We start from the raw sequence: 16044 nt of genomic DNA, 5'->3' as shown, positions 1-16044 counted from the left end.
AACTGCTGGCAGTTCTACATTCCCTTAATATTCTATGATGTTTCTAAAAAGGATAGAACTAGAGGGAGAATGTGCTGAAAGAGAAGAGCCGAGAGCTTTGTTTCACCAAATAATTAAGATAGTAAGGGCATACATAGGCAAAAGATTAAGGGGCTGGGCAGAGCACTAAAGGTAGGGTTGGAATGATACATCTCTTATTCTCTGATTCTTGGCACTTTTCTTTAAAGGGGAAAGAAAACATGGAGTGAGTAACTCAGATTGTCCCACTTTCTTCCTGCTATAGCAGGCTCAACAGATTTCCCCTTGTAAACTCTGGCTTCTATGGACTCATTCTACCTGGAATATGTTCAACAACATTCCGTATCTACCATGTGCCAGGCACTGAGTAATACAGAGTCCTTTCTCTTAAGGAGAGCTCAGTAAATGATAATTTTCTCATGTTTTACAGTACAGTGCTTTCCCAATGCTGGTCCGACAAGTGGATTCATCAGAATCACCCAGAGAGCTTTATAGCCATCATTTTCTTTCTTGAAAGTCAGTAGAGCAAAGTGATTAAAGGTAGACTCTGAAGGCTGACAGCCTGGGTTCAAATCCCAGCAGTACATGGCCTGAGTCAAGTCACTTAGTTTCTCTGGGTTTCAGTTCCTCATTGTAAAGGATCATAATAACAGTTCCTAATTTATATCTTTATGATGAGGATTTAGAGAGTTAATATCATGCGTAAAATACTTAGAAGTGTCTGTCACATAGTAAGTGCTATAGATTATCAGCATTATTATTATTAAAAATATAGACCATGAAACTCTGCTCAGATGCACTGGATGAGAATTTTTGGAGTTTGGGCCCAACATCCTTATTTTGTTTTTGTTTTCCAGGTGATTCTGCTTCTGGGTCTTGTTTTAGACCCACAGATGTAGAGTGTTCAGTGGAATATTCTTAAATGTGATCTCTTTCTCTCTTTCTCTCTTTAAACAATTGCTTTTACTCTTTTGTGTCCTTTTAGAAATCCTATTTCTTCCAAACACCTTTTTCTTGTCTGGATTCTATTGAGTCTCCCTCTTAAAATATGATGTTGATCAGGAACTAATACTCAGTAACTAGCAAATGATTCTTTCCCCTGCATGTGATCCTTACGCCCTGGTTGTTATTTGCACAGTTTGGTTGACCCTGTGAGATTATAAATGTCTTGGTATGACCCACACTATGGGGTTTCACACAGTCAGAGCTCAATAAATACCAAGTTCAGTAATAATCTAGACACATAGTTCAAGAAGATATTCTGATTATATCTGCCACAGTCATTTACAAGGGCTCCATTCAATGGATGGAAGTAATTTTCTTGATATCAGTCATGATAAATAAGTAACTATTCTATATTTATAAATCTTAAAAATATAAAACCAATGGAAAAAATCACACAGTAAATAAATAGCACGTATTTGGTTTACTTGTCTCATATATATGAGACTCACTGTCTATGTGATGTTGACCGCACAGCCAAAGTAAGACTAACAGAATCAGAAGAGAATTCTAAGAAAAGCAAGAAAAGTGATTGGACATGCTTTCAGATAAAAATATGCCCAATGATTCCAGGGTGAGGGACAACTTTAGAAGATACAAATTGGCTTCCTGGTGAGCAGTGATCTTCCTAAGTCTATGGGGAAGTTGTTCCTCTCCTGCCCCAAACATCATGTCTAGAGGAGGCTGCCATTCTGATTTGTTCAAGGTGTGGGCACAAGACCCATGGTGGGTATCTTAAATTGTTTGGGCTGCTATAACACAGTAGCATAGATTGGATGGATTATAAACAACAGAAATTTATTTCTCACCATTCTAGAGTCTGGAAATCTAAGATTAGGGTACCACGTGGCTGGGTTCTGATGAGAGCTCTCTGCCAGGTTGCAGATAGCTGACTTCTCATATCCTCTCATGGTGGAAAAAGGGGCAAGAGAGCTCTCTGGGGTACTTTTATAAGGGCATTTATCCAATTCATGAGGGCTCCACACTCATGATCTAATTTCCTCCCAAAGGCCCTACATCCTAATATCATCATGCCGAGGGCTAAGATTTTAACATATGAATTTTGGGGGTGGGGCACAAATGGCCTATTGCATTGAGTTGAGTAGAGACCTCCCCTGGGAGTTCCTGAATTGAAATTGCAGATGAGAATCATCCAGATCTGCTATAGCCATGGCCAACCAAATGCAGCTGATAGCTTTGAGGATAAATCCAGCAGACAGGGAGATGCAATGATGAGAGATAATGAAAGGGAGAGTGGGAGTCATGGAAGCATTTGGGGCCCTGGTTTTAGTTCTTTCAGCCTTACTCCAACTCTGTCATCTCTGCAGCACAGTATGTGAAGTGACTGCTTTCTCTTTTGTGCTTATGTTGATACGAATTAATTTCATGTGAATGCCATGGAGTTCTGACTTGGTAGAGTGGAATTAAGCTTAGAGTTGAGACTCTGTAAAACTTATTCTTCTATTAACATAGCTGTGTCAGTAAACAGTTTTGGAGTCTAAACTGTGTCATGCTGTTGGCTCACAGCAAAGCAAGGGTTAACTAACATCCCTAGACATTTTTCAAATAAACCGCTCTCTAGTTATATTGCTGCCTTTCTGCAACAGGCATTTAATTCCTTCAACTTAATGCAAGATTTTATCTTTCTTGAATTACATCTTGGTGGTTATGGCCAAGCATTCTAACTTATGTAAAGTTTGAACATTGATTTTTGTCATCTATCATATCATCTCTCTCTTCTGAATTTGTCGTCTGCAAGTTTGACATGTGTGCTTTATATCTTCATACATGTATACAAGATATACATGTTTAAAGTGTTACAAAAATTGAATTTTTTGACCTTTCAATTCCCCTTCTAGGCATATATCTTCTTACCTATGCATAAGGAGGCATGTTGAAGGATGTTCCTTGCAGAATTGTTACAGAAAAAAAATGAGAATAACCACAATATCTAGTAATTGATAAATAACATGTGGCATATTTATACAATGAACTGCATTACTACAATTAAAAGAAGTGAACTAGAATGCTAAGTCTGAACACTAATTGCTCTTCAGACATATTGATGACAAAGGCAATGTGTAGACTGACTAGTCTCCAGCATTGTGAGAAATAAATGTTTGCTGTTTAAGACACCCAGACTATGGAATTTTGTATATCAGTCTGAATGGACCAAAACAATTATACTATACCTATGATTTTCTATGTGTAAAAAATTTGTTAAATATAGTTTCTGGTTCTCCAACAGCAGCAACCATCAAGGTGATTGACCTACTTAATAAAGTTATCAAGAAAACAAATGAATTTGGTTGACATCACAAGTTCAGCAGAGACTGGCTAGGTACTTCCTGATCCCATTCTTCTTCTTGGGCATAGAAGAAGATTACATTTACCAACGTCACTTAGAGCTGGGTCTTGGCCACAGAAGAAGATTACATTTACCAACGTCACTCAGAGCCGGGTCTTGCCACGTGACTGGATTCTGGTCAGTGGAATGGAGATCTGGACATCAAACTCCCTGCATGATCCTCTATGCCCTCTCCTTCCTTCTCCCTCTCCTGCCAAGGGTGAAAGGAGTTGCCGCTCAGAAGACAGCCGTCCAGGGAGCTGCCCCACCTGCTTTGGACTGTCATGAAAACCACTGGTAAACCTCAGTTGTGTTAAGTCACTGAGAACCAGGAGATTATTTTTCAGCAGTTAGTGCTGCTTATCCTTTGGATGCACTAGCTCTTCCACATTCATTTATTGAGAGAGCATTAAAACGTTCAAAGAAAATAGAACAGAAAACGTCGTACTGTCCTAAATCAGCATTTAATGTTTTTACATTTTCACTTTCTGTTGTAATCTATAGACACATGTAAAGAGAGTTGTAATTAACTTGTTGCAAAATAATTTGAAATAATTAGTCCCTGGGGCCAAGAATTTTGAAGAAATCTTTCTTCCTTCTTTTGAGAGTTATTTTAGGAGACACTCTTGAGGTACAGACATATTTAATTTTTTCTGAAATAATTATATCAATTTGCAATACCATCAGCAGTTTTGCTGCAGTATTACAACCATTAGCTTTTAATAACTTTAGCTTTTTAAAATGAAAATAGTTGTACTTTCTGTATATAAAAATATTACAATCTCCTTTGGGAACGTCGGACAGTACAGAAAAGTTTGATGAAGAAAGTAAAAACCATCCATATTGCCGCCATCCAGCACCCATTGGTGACATTTTGGTGTGCAGTCCTCAGTTTTGTGTGTGTGAACACACACCCTCATGCACACACAACAAGGTTAGTTCTCTGTATAACTTACCTTAGCAACATATTATGGATATTTTTTATGCCAACAAATATAGATCTATGTTATCATTTTAAATATGAGCTGTCCTGTTTGGAAGCAACTACCCAGTGTGGCTATTTAGATTAAGTTAAAATTAATTAAAATTCCATAAAATTAAATAACATTAAAAATTCAGTTTCCTTAGTCACCCTAGCCACATGTCAATTCTCAATTGCCACATGTGATTAGTGACTACTATGTTGCACAACACAGAAACAGCACAGTTCCATTAGTGCTGAAAAATCTGATGTATAGCACTCTCACAAATTTATAAAGGTTTGCATAGGTGTATTGAACAAATCCTCTATCTTTGATGTTAGGTTACCCCCAGCTTATTCTCTTCTCTATTCTAAACAATATGGCAAGGAACATTTTCGTAGCAATCTTTGGGCATATCTGTGATCACTTTCTAAACTCTGGAGTGGGACCTAGCTCTAACATAATGGCACATGCCAGTTTCAGCTTGGACCCAGCTCTTGTTGCACTTATATCCTGATTTTCTTTCTTTGACTTTGCTGCCTCACTGTTAATCACATTTGGATTCTGTTGTAATTCTTTTGGACTGTTATAACCAAAATACTAAAGACTGGGTAGCTTAAACAATAAACATTTATTTCTCACAGTTCTGGAGACTAAGAAGTTCAAAATCAAGGTGCTAGCAGATTCTGCCTGGTGACAGCCTGCATCCTGATTCATAGAGGGCTGCCCTCTTGCTATAACCTCATGCAGCAGCAAAGGGCAATGGAGCTGTCTGGGGTATCTTTTATAAGGGCACTAATCCCATTCATGAGACTGCATCTTCTTGACTTAATCACCTCCCAAAGGTCCCACATCCAAATATCACCACATTGGGGGTTAGGATTTCAACATATAAATTTTATATGTTGAATCAGTCTATAGCAGATGCCTTGTCATCTCATGTTTTAACTGTTGTTTCATAGACGTATTTTACCTTTACTATCCCTAGGTATATAAAACAATTCTTGTTTCCTTCTATTCTTTTCTGGAGGTAAGTTTTCAAAAACATTCTCTTCACTTACCTTGTACTTCTGAATAAGTCAGTATAGGCTAAGTTGTGCTACAGTAACAAAAAACCTCAACCTCTTAGTGGCTGAGTACAACAAAGTTTTATTTTTCACTTGAGCATTAGTAGGTGTCTGGGATTCTGCCTAAAGATATCCTCACTCCAGGATACAAGCTGATGGAATAGCCACTATCTGGAAGGTTCCTGTGATAGAGGGAGAAAGTGCCTGGCAAATTCACACACTAAATCTTAAAGTGTCCTCCCAGAAGTGATACACTTGACTTCCACTCACATTTTTACCATCAAGACAAGTCATACCATTCCGCTTAATGCTAAAGGAGATGGGAAGTACATGTGCCTGGGAGAACAAGCAGAAATACTTGGTAAAAAGCATTAATGACGCATCCAGTATTTATTTCCCTTTTATTAGTTGCAAAATGTTTGCATAGGCATAATAAAATTGTCATATGATAATAATACCTAACAGTTACCATATGCCAAACATTTTGGTAAGTATTTTACATACTTGTCTCATTTAATCTTCACAATCTTCGTTTTCTTCACGATGATTACCCTCATTTTATAAATGAGGCATAGAAAGGTTAAGCATCTTGCCCAAGGTTGCGTGGCTAGTAAACAGTAGAGCTGGGATTCTGATTCTAGAAATTTCATCCCTAAATACTTCCTACATTACTTTGTGTTATCTTTTAGATTCATACTGGTGGTTTTCTCCTTACTCATCATTGAATGGGAGAAGTTCTGTCCAGACCTGCTGTCCCTAAATAATGCATAGGTAAGCTTCCTTCTATGGGTATTTTGGCACTTTTAGCTTCTTCTCATAGAAAGCAAGTGGAGGGCTGGATGAGGCAACATCATTTGAACAAGTAAATCTTTATCAATCTAAAAAATGTAGAAAGACCCATAAGCCATGGAGATCGAAAAGATGGGTATTTTGCATAACTTTTCTCTGTTAAAACTGCTGCAGAAGTGGTGGCTTCACTGAGCTCGGGGAGTGCCGGTCCTTTGGAAAGGATCTTTTCAGTTCTGTATCGAGTCTCAGGCTTAGGGCAGAGGAACATTGTTAGAAATAACTCAGTCAAGAGAAAAACCCTTTGGCCTGTGGGCTTTCTGCTTGATGTGGCTTCCAATACATTTTCTCAAACAGCTGCCTTCCCTTGTTATTCATATTTGATCAAGCCCCAACTCTCTCAGAGTATGTCTTTGCTTCTAGACTTTACCCCTCCAAATTAAGAGAATTTTCCCCCTCGAGCCCATGTTGACCTGAATAGTGCCACTATGACATTGCTAAATATGAGGAAAATGGCTAGGAGTGGCACAATGCTTTTTTTTCCCTGTCTTGTCAACAGAGCTGTGGACTGGCCCTAGCTATGGAGACATTGACTCCAAGTGTGGTCATCTTCCATCTGCTCTTGACTTGCTCATGGGCTTTGCCATAATTTCCCTCCCTTCCTTCCCGCAACTGTCTTTGAGCAAAGGTAGTTATTTCTTTTCACAGTTGGTACTGAGACTGCCAGGAATTCCTCACTTTGTGGTTCATCTGTGGTTGGTACCATTCCCTGGTTCACAGCAGGCAACTTTGTGTTCCTACCCTCCCCCATCTTCCTCCTCTTAGGTCGTTTCAGTGATTTTCCTGGGGTGATGGGGAGTGGAGATTGTGTTTATGTTGCCATCCTTCCTGTAAGTCTGGTTTTTATTTTTCCAAACTTTTTTTTAAACATAGCAGATGTTAAAAAGTTGCTTAAATTTGCATTTCTTGATTACAAGTTAGTTTGAACATTTTCCCAGACATTTGTTTCCTATTTGTATTTTCTCTTGTGTATATTTTGTTTGTCTGAGACTTGATCATTTAGTTGTTGGAGTCCTATGGGTAGTTTCTAAAAATATATGTATGCATTCTGAGATCATTAAGGAATGGCTCCTTTCTATGGTTTTTGATGCAAATATTTTCTTTTCAGTTATGTTTCTTTTTCATTTAATGTATGTTTTATAATGGCTTTTCTATCACGTTATCACTCTCCAGAATTGTTTTCTTTTCTAATCTGTTTACCTGTTTAGTGTCTTTTCTTAGTGTCTCTTCTTAGAATGTATTTTCCTTGAGGGTGTGGGTCCCTGCTGGCCCGTCTAACACTGACTTCCCAGTACCTAGGCCAGTGCCTGGTTTAGAGCAGTTGCTTAATAAATATTTATTTTATAAAACTATATTTTATCGCTTCAAAACTTCCAAAGGGACCATGTCTTCTTAATGGTATAAATGTTTAGTCTTTTTTTTCCAGATTATTTTATTAAATGAAAACATTTAGGTTTCTTCAATTCTACTAGAACATATCTATTTTTTTCCATTCATACTGTTATCTTAACCCCATATATTATATGATGTTTCCTCTACCTTTTTTTAATAGTATTTTTAAATCATATATTAAATTATTGTGTTCCATGGATGAACTTTCCTAATTTTAAAATATTACCATATGGATTCCCTTATTGTTGCTTAAAATAAGTTTTAGAACAGATCTCATAAACTTAATTTTTCCTTATAGTTCTTCTTTTAAGAACGTTCTTTGAGGGGTGGCCTGCTGGCTTAACTGTTAAGTTCGCATGCTCGGCTTCAGTGGCCCAGGATTCGCCGTCTCGGATCCCAGGTGCAGACCTACGCACTGCTCATCAAGCTATGCTGTGGCAGGCATCCCACATATTAAATAGAGGAAGATGGGCACAGATGTTAGCTCAGGACCAGTCGTCCTCAGCAAAAAGAGGAGGATTGCTGGCAGATGTTAGCTCAGGGCTAATCTTCCTTAAAAAAAAAAAAAAACAACAAAAAAGAATATTCTTTGAGCCAGCCCTGATGGCCTAGTGGTTAAAGTTCAGCGTGCTGTGCTTCAGTGGCTCAGGTGGGGTTCCCAGGCACAGAGCCACACCACGCATCTGTCAGTAGCCATGCTAAGATGGAGACTCACATAGAAGAACTAGAAGAACTTATAGCTAGAATATACAACTATAAATTGGGACTTTGGGGAGGGAAAAATATTCTTTAATAATGATACTCATATTCTTTTGAGTTAATTTTCAAGTCATTTGAAGGGTTACTGCTAATGGCTGGTCGTATTTATTACTATCTTTTCTAAATGCCTAGAAGCTAGATAATTGTTAATTTAATTATGGATTGGCATCAAACTTAGCTATTTGTCATTTCCAGCAGCCACCTTTCCCCACTTCTAAAACTGAATATTGTCCCATCTCTGAACTTCTGCAGCCTCTTCCATTTTTCATGATTACTTGAGTGATAATAACAATAGCTCTGAGATTGCACCTGTGTGTTTCCTTGGTGTCTTGGAATGCAATTCTCTTTGAATTGTCCATTCAAACTTATTAAATGAATGAATATGTTTTAAACCGTCTTCATTGATATCTTAAGTTGTAATTCCACCCCGTACACATTCCACCCTCCTACTTGAAAAATTTTGACCATAGTTAAATCAGAAAACTAACTCATTCCTCTTCTATATAATTTATGTAGCCATCCATTTACTTTCTGCATTCATTCAATCAAAAAAGTATTTATTTTCCAGGTTCTATTAAAAGTTCTCTGCAGTTATAGTGATGACCAATATGGACATTGTCCCTGCTCTTGTGTGGCTTAAACTTTGAGGTCTTTTCTTTCCCCAGTCTCAAAAATAACCGGAAGAAGGGATAAAAAGAGAAAACTGGAGTTTCTTAAATTTCAGATTTTTAACCAGAAAAGTAAAATTTTAGAGATACATTTCAGTTACTTTTCCTAATTTTGTCATTTATTCCACAGTTAATCATCAAAAGTAGGCAGCAATTTCTGGGCTTGATGAGCCTTGTCAGACTCTTTGCCGCATCTTAGATGTGTTTCAAGACCACAAACCTATGCAATTGTTTGGTCAGTTCTGAGCCCCATAGAAGGAACTTACCAACCACCCGGATGAATCTCTTCCCTTTGGAGGAACTAGCTGTGTTCTTCCCAAAAGTATGGACCTATAAGTTCTCCTTAGCAGTCAATACAGGATGGTCCTACTTCATCAGGAGGTTTGAAATTAATCTCCAAGAGGAAACTCTGTTGTGCCTTCCCCACTTATCTTTCCGTCAGTCTTACATTCTTCCACTCTCTTAATTCTCACATTCATTTCTCTATTCTCTGCCAGTGGGCACTGCTTTCCTGCTTTCTGTTTGCATCATTTCCACCATCCCATTTTAAGAAGCTATCATCCTTTCCTACAAGGGTAGTATACTGGGGTGTGTCTCAGCTTCTTCATTCATTTTCTTCTCTAACAGTTTACATAAAGGCAAACATTGTTAAGTCTTCAAAATGAATTTTGAAGGTCCCTAAAACAGTTTCTTTGGTATTCACAATTTTGATGCTCAGATTAACTGACTCTTCATCTTCTCCCCACCCCACCACCCACGCCCCAGGAACTCTTTCTGTAAAGTTTGCAAATAGCATTTAGATGAATTAAGTTGTTTATCACAAATATTATAAAGTTGAGAGATATAAACATGGACTGGGTTTCTGGTATATGTAGGAGTCGATAAAGGAAGTTAGAGGGAGGTTTAAGCTATATAAAAATGGCTCCATCTAAGGGAGAGTCCATTCGAATCACATCTGCTTAAAAGGCCAAGGAGAGTTTACTCTAGTCAGCGCCATGGGGATGACCAAGCCTAAGAAAACTAGTCCCAACTAAATCACTCTGGAATATGAGGCAGATTCCCAATCAAAATGATTAACATTGGCCTATTCAGCACATGTGTCTGTAGTCAAACTATATTAATCAATCCAACACTTTTTTATTCAGTATCTACAATGTGCCAGACATTGTGCTGGCTTCTGAGGCTATAGGAGATGAAAGAAACACCTGGCCCCTGATGTTAGGAATCTTAAGGAGATATTTACATACTGAGGAGCAGATAATAATGTATTGGATAAGAAGAGTTATGATAAAGGAAGTGCAAGATGTTGTAGAAACATACAGGAGAGTCACCAAGTCTAGACTAGGTGTGTTGGAGAAGACCTTCCAGGAGGAAAAGACTTCTCACCTAAAACCTGAATGTGAAAAAGCTACTCAAAAGTGAGATGAGGATGGGTTTGAGTGGTGGTCCTGCCTGAGGGAACAAGGAAATATATATGTCATATATTATCAAGCTATATTAAATTTGGGCCTCTATTTCATCATAGATAAATTGAAATCGAAATCTACTATTTCTATCTAGCTACATATTGGAGTTATATTGCCCTACTCACTAGAATACTCTAAGTCCAACAGCCAAGGCTCTATTGTTCCTGGACAGTGCTTGGCTAGGCACTGCCAGTATTGACATTGATGACTTCCTTTTTTGTTTGTTTTCATAATTGACCAACTTCCCCCTTTTCTCCATCTCCAATCCCAAAATTAACATAATATAAAAGCTATGATAATACACTCAAACAGGTTACTTCAACTTTCTGCTGGCATAAAAGCTATCCTGACTCCATCAAGGGTCTCTCTATATGTGTGTTCTGACTAGTACTTATTAGTTTGCAATCTGACTCTCAGAAGGCAATCTATTTTTCTGTTGCTAGGAGTTACCTTATTGTGGCTCTCCACATTCTCGTGCTCCTAACTTATTGTTTGCTTTCTTTTCAGTAGACAGAAAAGAGCACAAATTTAATTTGGAATCAAATGGATCTTCTACCCAAAGGACCACTGTCCAACCATGGATGCTGTTCACCAGTAAAAATATTCAACCATTGTTTTGTGCTTATCGCTAAGAAATGGTACAAATACAATTTCAGTAGTTGAGGGGAAATTAACTCTGTTTTCTAACAGTCCTTCAAACATTAGACTCTTGCTTAAAACTAACAGAGAAGATAAATATAAGAGTTTATATAGTCCAGTAGCACACAATCTCTGAAATGAAGATAAAAATGTCAAGAACAAAAGATCTTAGAGGCTATTATTCTCATTGTATGGAAGGGGAAAAATATCTTTATGTGACTCCTGGCTCAATAATACTGCAGAAAAATCAGGTCATGCTGCACTTTAGAAACTCTTAAATGACCTTTCTGGCCTGTCAAAATTAGTGGAGAAAATTTTAATGATACTCAGATCTATTGACGTTTTATGTGCTGAACTTTCTTGGAGAAATTAGGGGACAATATGCTATTATAAAGTTTCAGTTCTACTTCTTCTCTTTTACTGTCATAACTTTTGATCACACATCTTTTTTTCTGTTTTTTTTTTTTTTTTTTTAAGAATGCAAAGCTTTAGAAAATGACATCATTGAGAGTTTTGTTCAATGTTTTCAGGGTTTGTCATTTTTGCTGGTCATCAGATGGCTCTATGTCATTTATGTCAATACATGAGAGTAATTGACCAAGAAATTTCATTGACTAATAATGTTGGTCATTCATGCATAAGTGTCTAGACCTCTCTGCCATAATGTTCTTTTAGAAGAAAGCTCTCCCTAACTCCCCATTTTCAGCTCCCGGGAAGTAACTTGCTCTTTAAGGGTTATATGATCTTTGACCTCTACATGAGGGAAATAAAGAGTGACTTGTTTGTGGGTAACCATGAAATATCCTTTGGTTATGAAGGCCTCCTGAGTTGACTGGCCAATGTTTGTGTAACAATTGCACAGTTACAATACACCCTTGAACACTGTGGGTGTATTGAGAGGTATCTGGAAGATGTAATGTACTTTAAATTACAAGAAGTAATTTGATCTGAATAAGGCAACTCCAAAGAGAGCTCATTATGCTTCACCAAAATGCAATTGCAAACTGTAATTGGATTTCTTTTTAAGATGAACAGCAAACCCAGGGAAGTGATGCATTTATCATTTTTGTCAAGCTCTTTCCAGAACTTGAGCAATAGGGGCGATGGCACACAGTGTTACCCCCTTAGGAACAGAGAGTATTCTATAACTCAGATAGGGTAGGAAGATATTGCTGTTCCTCTTCTCCTGTACACAATAGCCATTAACGAGTTTTGAACAGGGGAGGTATTATTCAGTGGACATTTTTAGAAGGTTAATCTGAGAACAACGTTTAGAGAAGATTGGGGGTAAGAAAAGAAATTACAGAAAGATAGAATATAAGACTGTTGTACTAGTCCAAACCTATAATGTTGGGGGTTTGGACTTGGGTAGGGGTGATGGGATTGGAATGGAAGATGTAGGTATGGGTAACAATTCAACACAAACGCACCCACGGCACTTAATAACTAGTTCTATATTGGAGATACTATGTAATGGAAATAACCCTGGTCTAAAAAGCAGAAAAAAAGAGGTTTTCAGGGCAAGATGGAGGCTTAGTTTTCTATTTTATAAAATAAAGGACTGGCACTAGAATGATCTACAATTCCTTTCCAGGCCTAACATTTTAAGATAGGAAGATTGTTAAGGCATTATAAGTTTGCCCTTCATTCCCTGTAGCTAGACCTAAGATCAGTAAAGAGTAAAAAGTATAGTTGCTTTTTGGTGTCTCTCTGACTTCTCACTGGCACCTCAGCACCCCAAATAGATTCCCGGCTCACCGAGGCCCTCAGCTTTACAACCATAGCAACCTTTCTGATCCCTCTCCTGAGTGAAAGGCCGTATGTCTTAGATGTACTTATGTCGGTGGATTGAGTCTCCTAAACTAAAGCATTTTTTCTCAGAGATGATCATATTTTATCTTTGTATAGTCGGCCCAATTTTCAGAAATATTCACATTTCATTTAGACTTCTCAGGAACACTGTGAGGTATATAAACATTGGAGGTGTCAGTGTGCCTATTTTACAGATGAAGAAACTGAGACTGGAGACAATTAAATAGGTTCCAGAAGATCACAGGGCTAATAAGAAGCTAAGATAGAATGGAATGCAGGCTTTCTTACTCCAAGCCCATTGCACTTCCCACTCTATTAGCATATTCACGGAAATTTTAAGTCCCTGGGCATGAATAGAGAAGAAGTGTTTTTGGGCCAAAGATCACCTTTTGGCCCGTTTTTCTACTTCCAAATATAGTCCCTGTAACCATTTCATTTTGAATAGTTCTGACAATATTCCACCTAGTAATCCGGAGCAATAATGATCATAATCACACTTTCTCCCTGACCATCCCAAAGAACGTTTAGTGTATTAATGTTGTTAATTAATCTTCATGACATCCTAGCAAATGAAGCAGATTGCAAGTAGGATGTCCCACTTGGCTGACTGGGAAGCTGAGGTAGAAAGCAAGGTTACAGAGCTGCCTCAAGGTGAGAATAAATCAGCAGAGTTGGTGAGCCAAGAATAGCCTTTTCACAGCTGAAGCTTAAAAGTCTATTGGGAAGGGGCTCATGCTATTCTCCTCAGAAGATTACTGTTCAGGCACTAGAAAAAATTGCCACTTTAAAGCCAAGCTTTTCTTCGCTTAGTTATTTTTCAGTGCTTTTGAATCGCTATTTCTCTTCTTTTGCGGGTTCCTACACTTTTGCAACCAAGGTGACTCATCTTTCTCTCTTCTGGGAGAACATGCCTAATTGTCCTGCAGATGACAATCTCCTTTACCCCTGCAGTGTCACCTCCCCCTTACCTTCTCTGAGGTTGGAGCACTCCAATTTTTAATGGCTTCTCGGGAATCTGTCCCATTGGTCTTCTTGTCCCTTACTCAGGGACTTAAAATGGAGTCTTGTCTTCACAGCACACGTTTCTCCATTGGGAGAAAGAACGTTTATTTCCAAAGTTGTATTTCAATATTTTATTTTCATCCGAGAGAAGATTGAGTGACTTCATCTCTCTGTGTTAAAAATGATGATTGCGTCCGTAACCACGTGCTCAGTCCAAGCTCTGTGTGGTTTCTGTGGTTACTGCAGCATTGGAGGATCAGCCGTGTAGCAATGACTGATTGCTCTGTGGCGAAGCTAAGGAGAGTGCTGTTTCTCTGTGGCAGGGAGTCTGGTTACACTGGGGGAAAGGAATGGGATTCCTGTAGGCTGACAGGAAGACCATAGTTATCTGTGGGAAAAGGAATGATTATGTTGCTCTGTGTTGAGGAATGTGGTTGCCTTTAACCTTGAGCCTGACCAAAGAACCCCGTTATGATTTATTTTGACGCTGTATTTCAACCCCCCACAACAATCTTTCAAACATCACCAGGAAGAAGATTATCAAAATAATATTACTCTGATGGTAAAAGTATCTTTAAAAATCTAAGCCACTTAGCTCAGCAAAGATAAAAAGGCTAAACAAAGCCCACACCGAAAGATTACCAAAATATTTGCTGGCCCTCTTTTCAAAATCATTGTCTGTGACATTTTTTAAAAAGTTTCATGTGATGCAGACAGGTAGTACAGGCATGGGAAAGAGTTCAAGTAACCTTTTTATGAAGTATTTGCTCAATTCTTATCTTCTGTAACTTGAGAGAAATGAAATGGTAGAGGAGAAGATTAAAATGCTGGCAGAGTTCTAGCAGCTTCAAGGGCAGGGATGGCAAATAAATGCTACACGTGTTACCACCCGCTGTTCCCAAGTTCATGGCAGACATCACTAATGGATCACATCATTCTTCCTTGCTGAGACTGTTCTCTGTTCGCAGTCTTTCTCATCACGGCATAAGCAGCAACAGTCAGATTTTAGGACTTGGTTCTCTAGTTGACAACGTTTTACACTCCCTGTTTTAGAGCATGCTGACTTACCCTGCTTTCTTCCAAAAGAAAACTGAAGGTACAGAGAAACTGGGCTTGGGTGATGGGTGGGGTGTGTTGGTATTAATATAATTAAGGTATTTTCCAAGAGATCTAGGCTAATCCAAAGTTTGAGGCTATGATAGAATTATCTCCAAATTTAGGACACTTAAAAATACCCCATCATTAATGGAAGAAATGTAATATAAAACATCAAGTTTTACCTTTTGAATTAAGTTTGATGATACAAAGTCTGGGAAAGGATTGTGGAAACATGCAGTCTCATTCACCTTGGAACATATAACTTGGCACCATAATTTTGGAGGGCAATTTAGACAATTTAGGTATTAAAAAATTTAAATGCACATACCATTTGTCCCAGCATTTCCACCTCCATGGATATATTTCCATACGTATTTAAAGACATGTATTTTAAGGATATTCATTGCAGCACTGATTGCAAAAATAAAAATAAAAGATACAATCTATATATCTCTCAGTATAATACTATGCAGACATCCACAAGAATGGGATAGGTACAAATGTGATAAATGGTATTGTTTCTTTACAATTATTCAATTCTTTCTCATCCTAGGTATGCGTCATTGCTCCATTGACTTCATGCTTGGCCATATAACATGCCTTGTCCATGGGATGTGAATGGGTGTGATATTTGCCACATTCTAAAATGCGATTGCCTAGCTGGGATGGGGCCCTTTCGTTCTAAGTATCATATGAGCATAATGTCACTTAGTGACTATTTATCAGCTTGGATTCCAGAATGAGAAAATGAGTTGAACAGAGCCAGATGAACCCAGCTAGGTCAAGCCAAGCCCACAGAACCCCAGCTGATCTGCAACATTCATGAAACGTAAGCAGTAAATAAATATTTGTTGTAAGCCACTGAGATTCTGAGATTATTTGTTATAAAACATTACTGCAACAAAATGTGACTGATATATCTAATTTAGAAAAAATGCCAGGGATACGCTAATTGAAAAAAGCAAA

At 38.1% G+C, this 16044-nt stretch overlaps 1 long non-coding RNA gene across 1 annotated transcript in view; it reads right to left on the bottom strand.

Annotated features, from left to right (window-relative positions):
* LOC139085111 (uncharacterized) overlaps window positions 1–14176 on the bottom strand; it is a 55412-nt gene extending 41236 nt beyond the window's left edge. The window contains exon 1 of the long non-coding RNA XR_011543158.1: window positions 13947–14176. This is a non-coding gene — a long non-coding RNA (uncharacterized lncRNA). The remainder of the gene's footprint in view (window positions 1–13946) is intronic.
* Window positions 14177–16044: the final 1868 nt, after the last annotated feature.

Source organism: Equus przewalskii, chromosome 8, assembly GCF_037783145.1.
Source record: "Equus przewalskii isolate Varuska chromosome 8, EquPr2, whole genome shotgun sequence".
Classification (NCBI taxonomy): domain Eukaryota; kingdom Metazoa; phylum Chordata; class Mammalia; order Perissodactyla; family Equidae; genus Equus; species Equus przewalskii.
The sequence above is the reverse complement of the archived record's forward strand: the minus strand, read 5'-3'. Positions and strand labels throughout refer to the sequence as shown.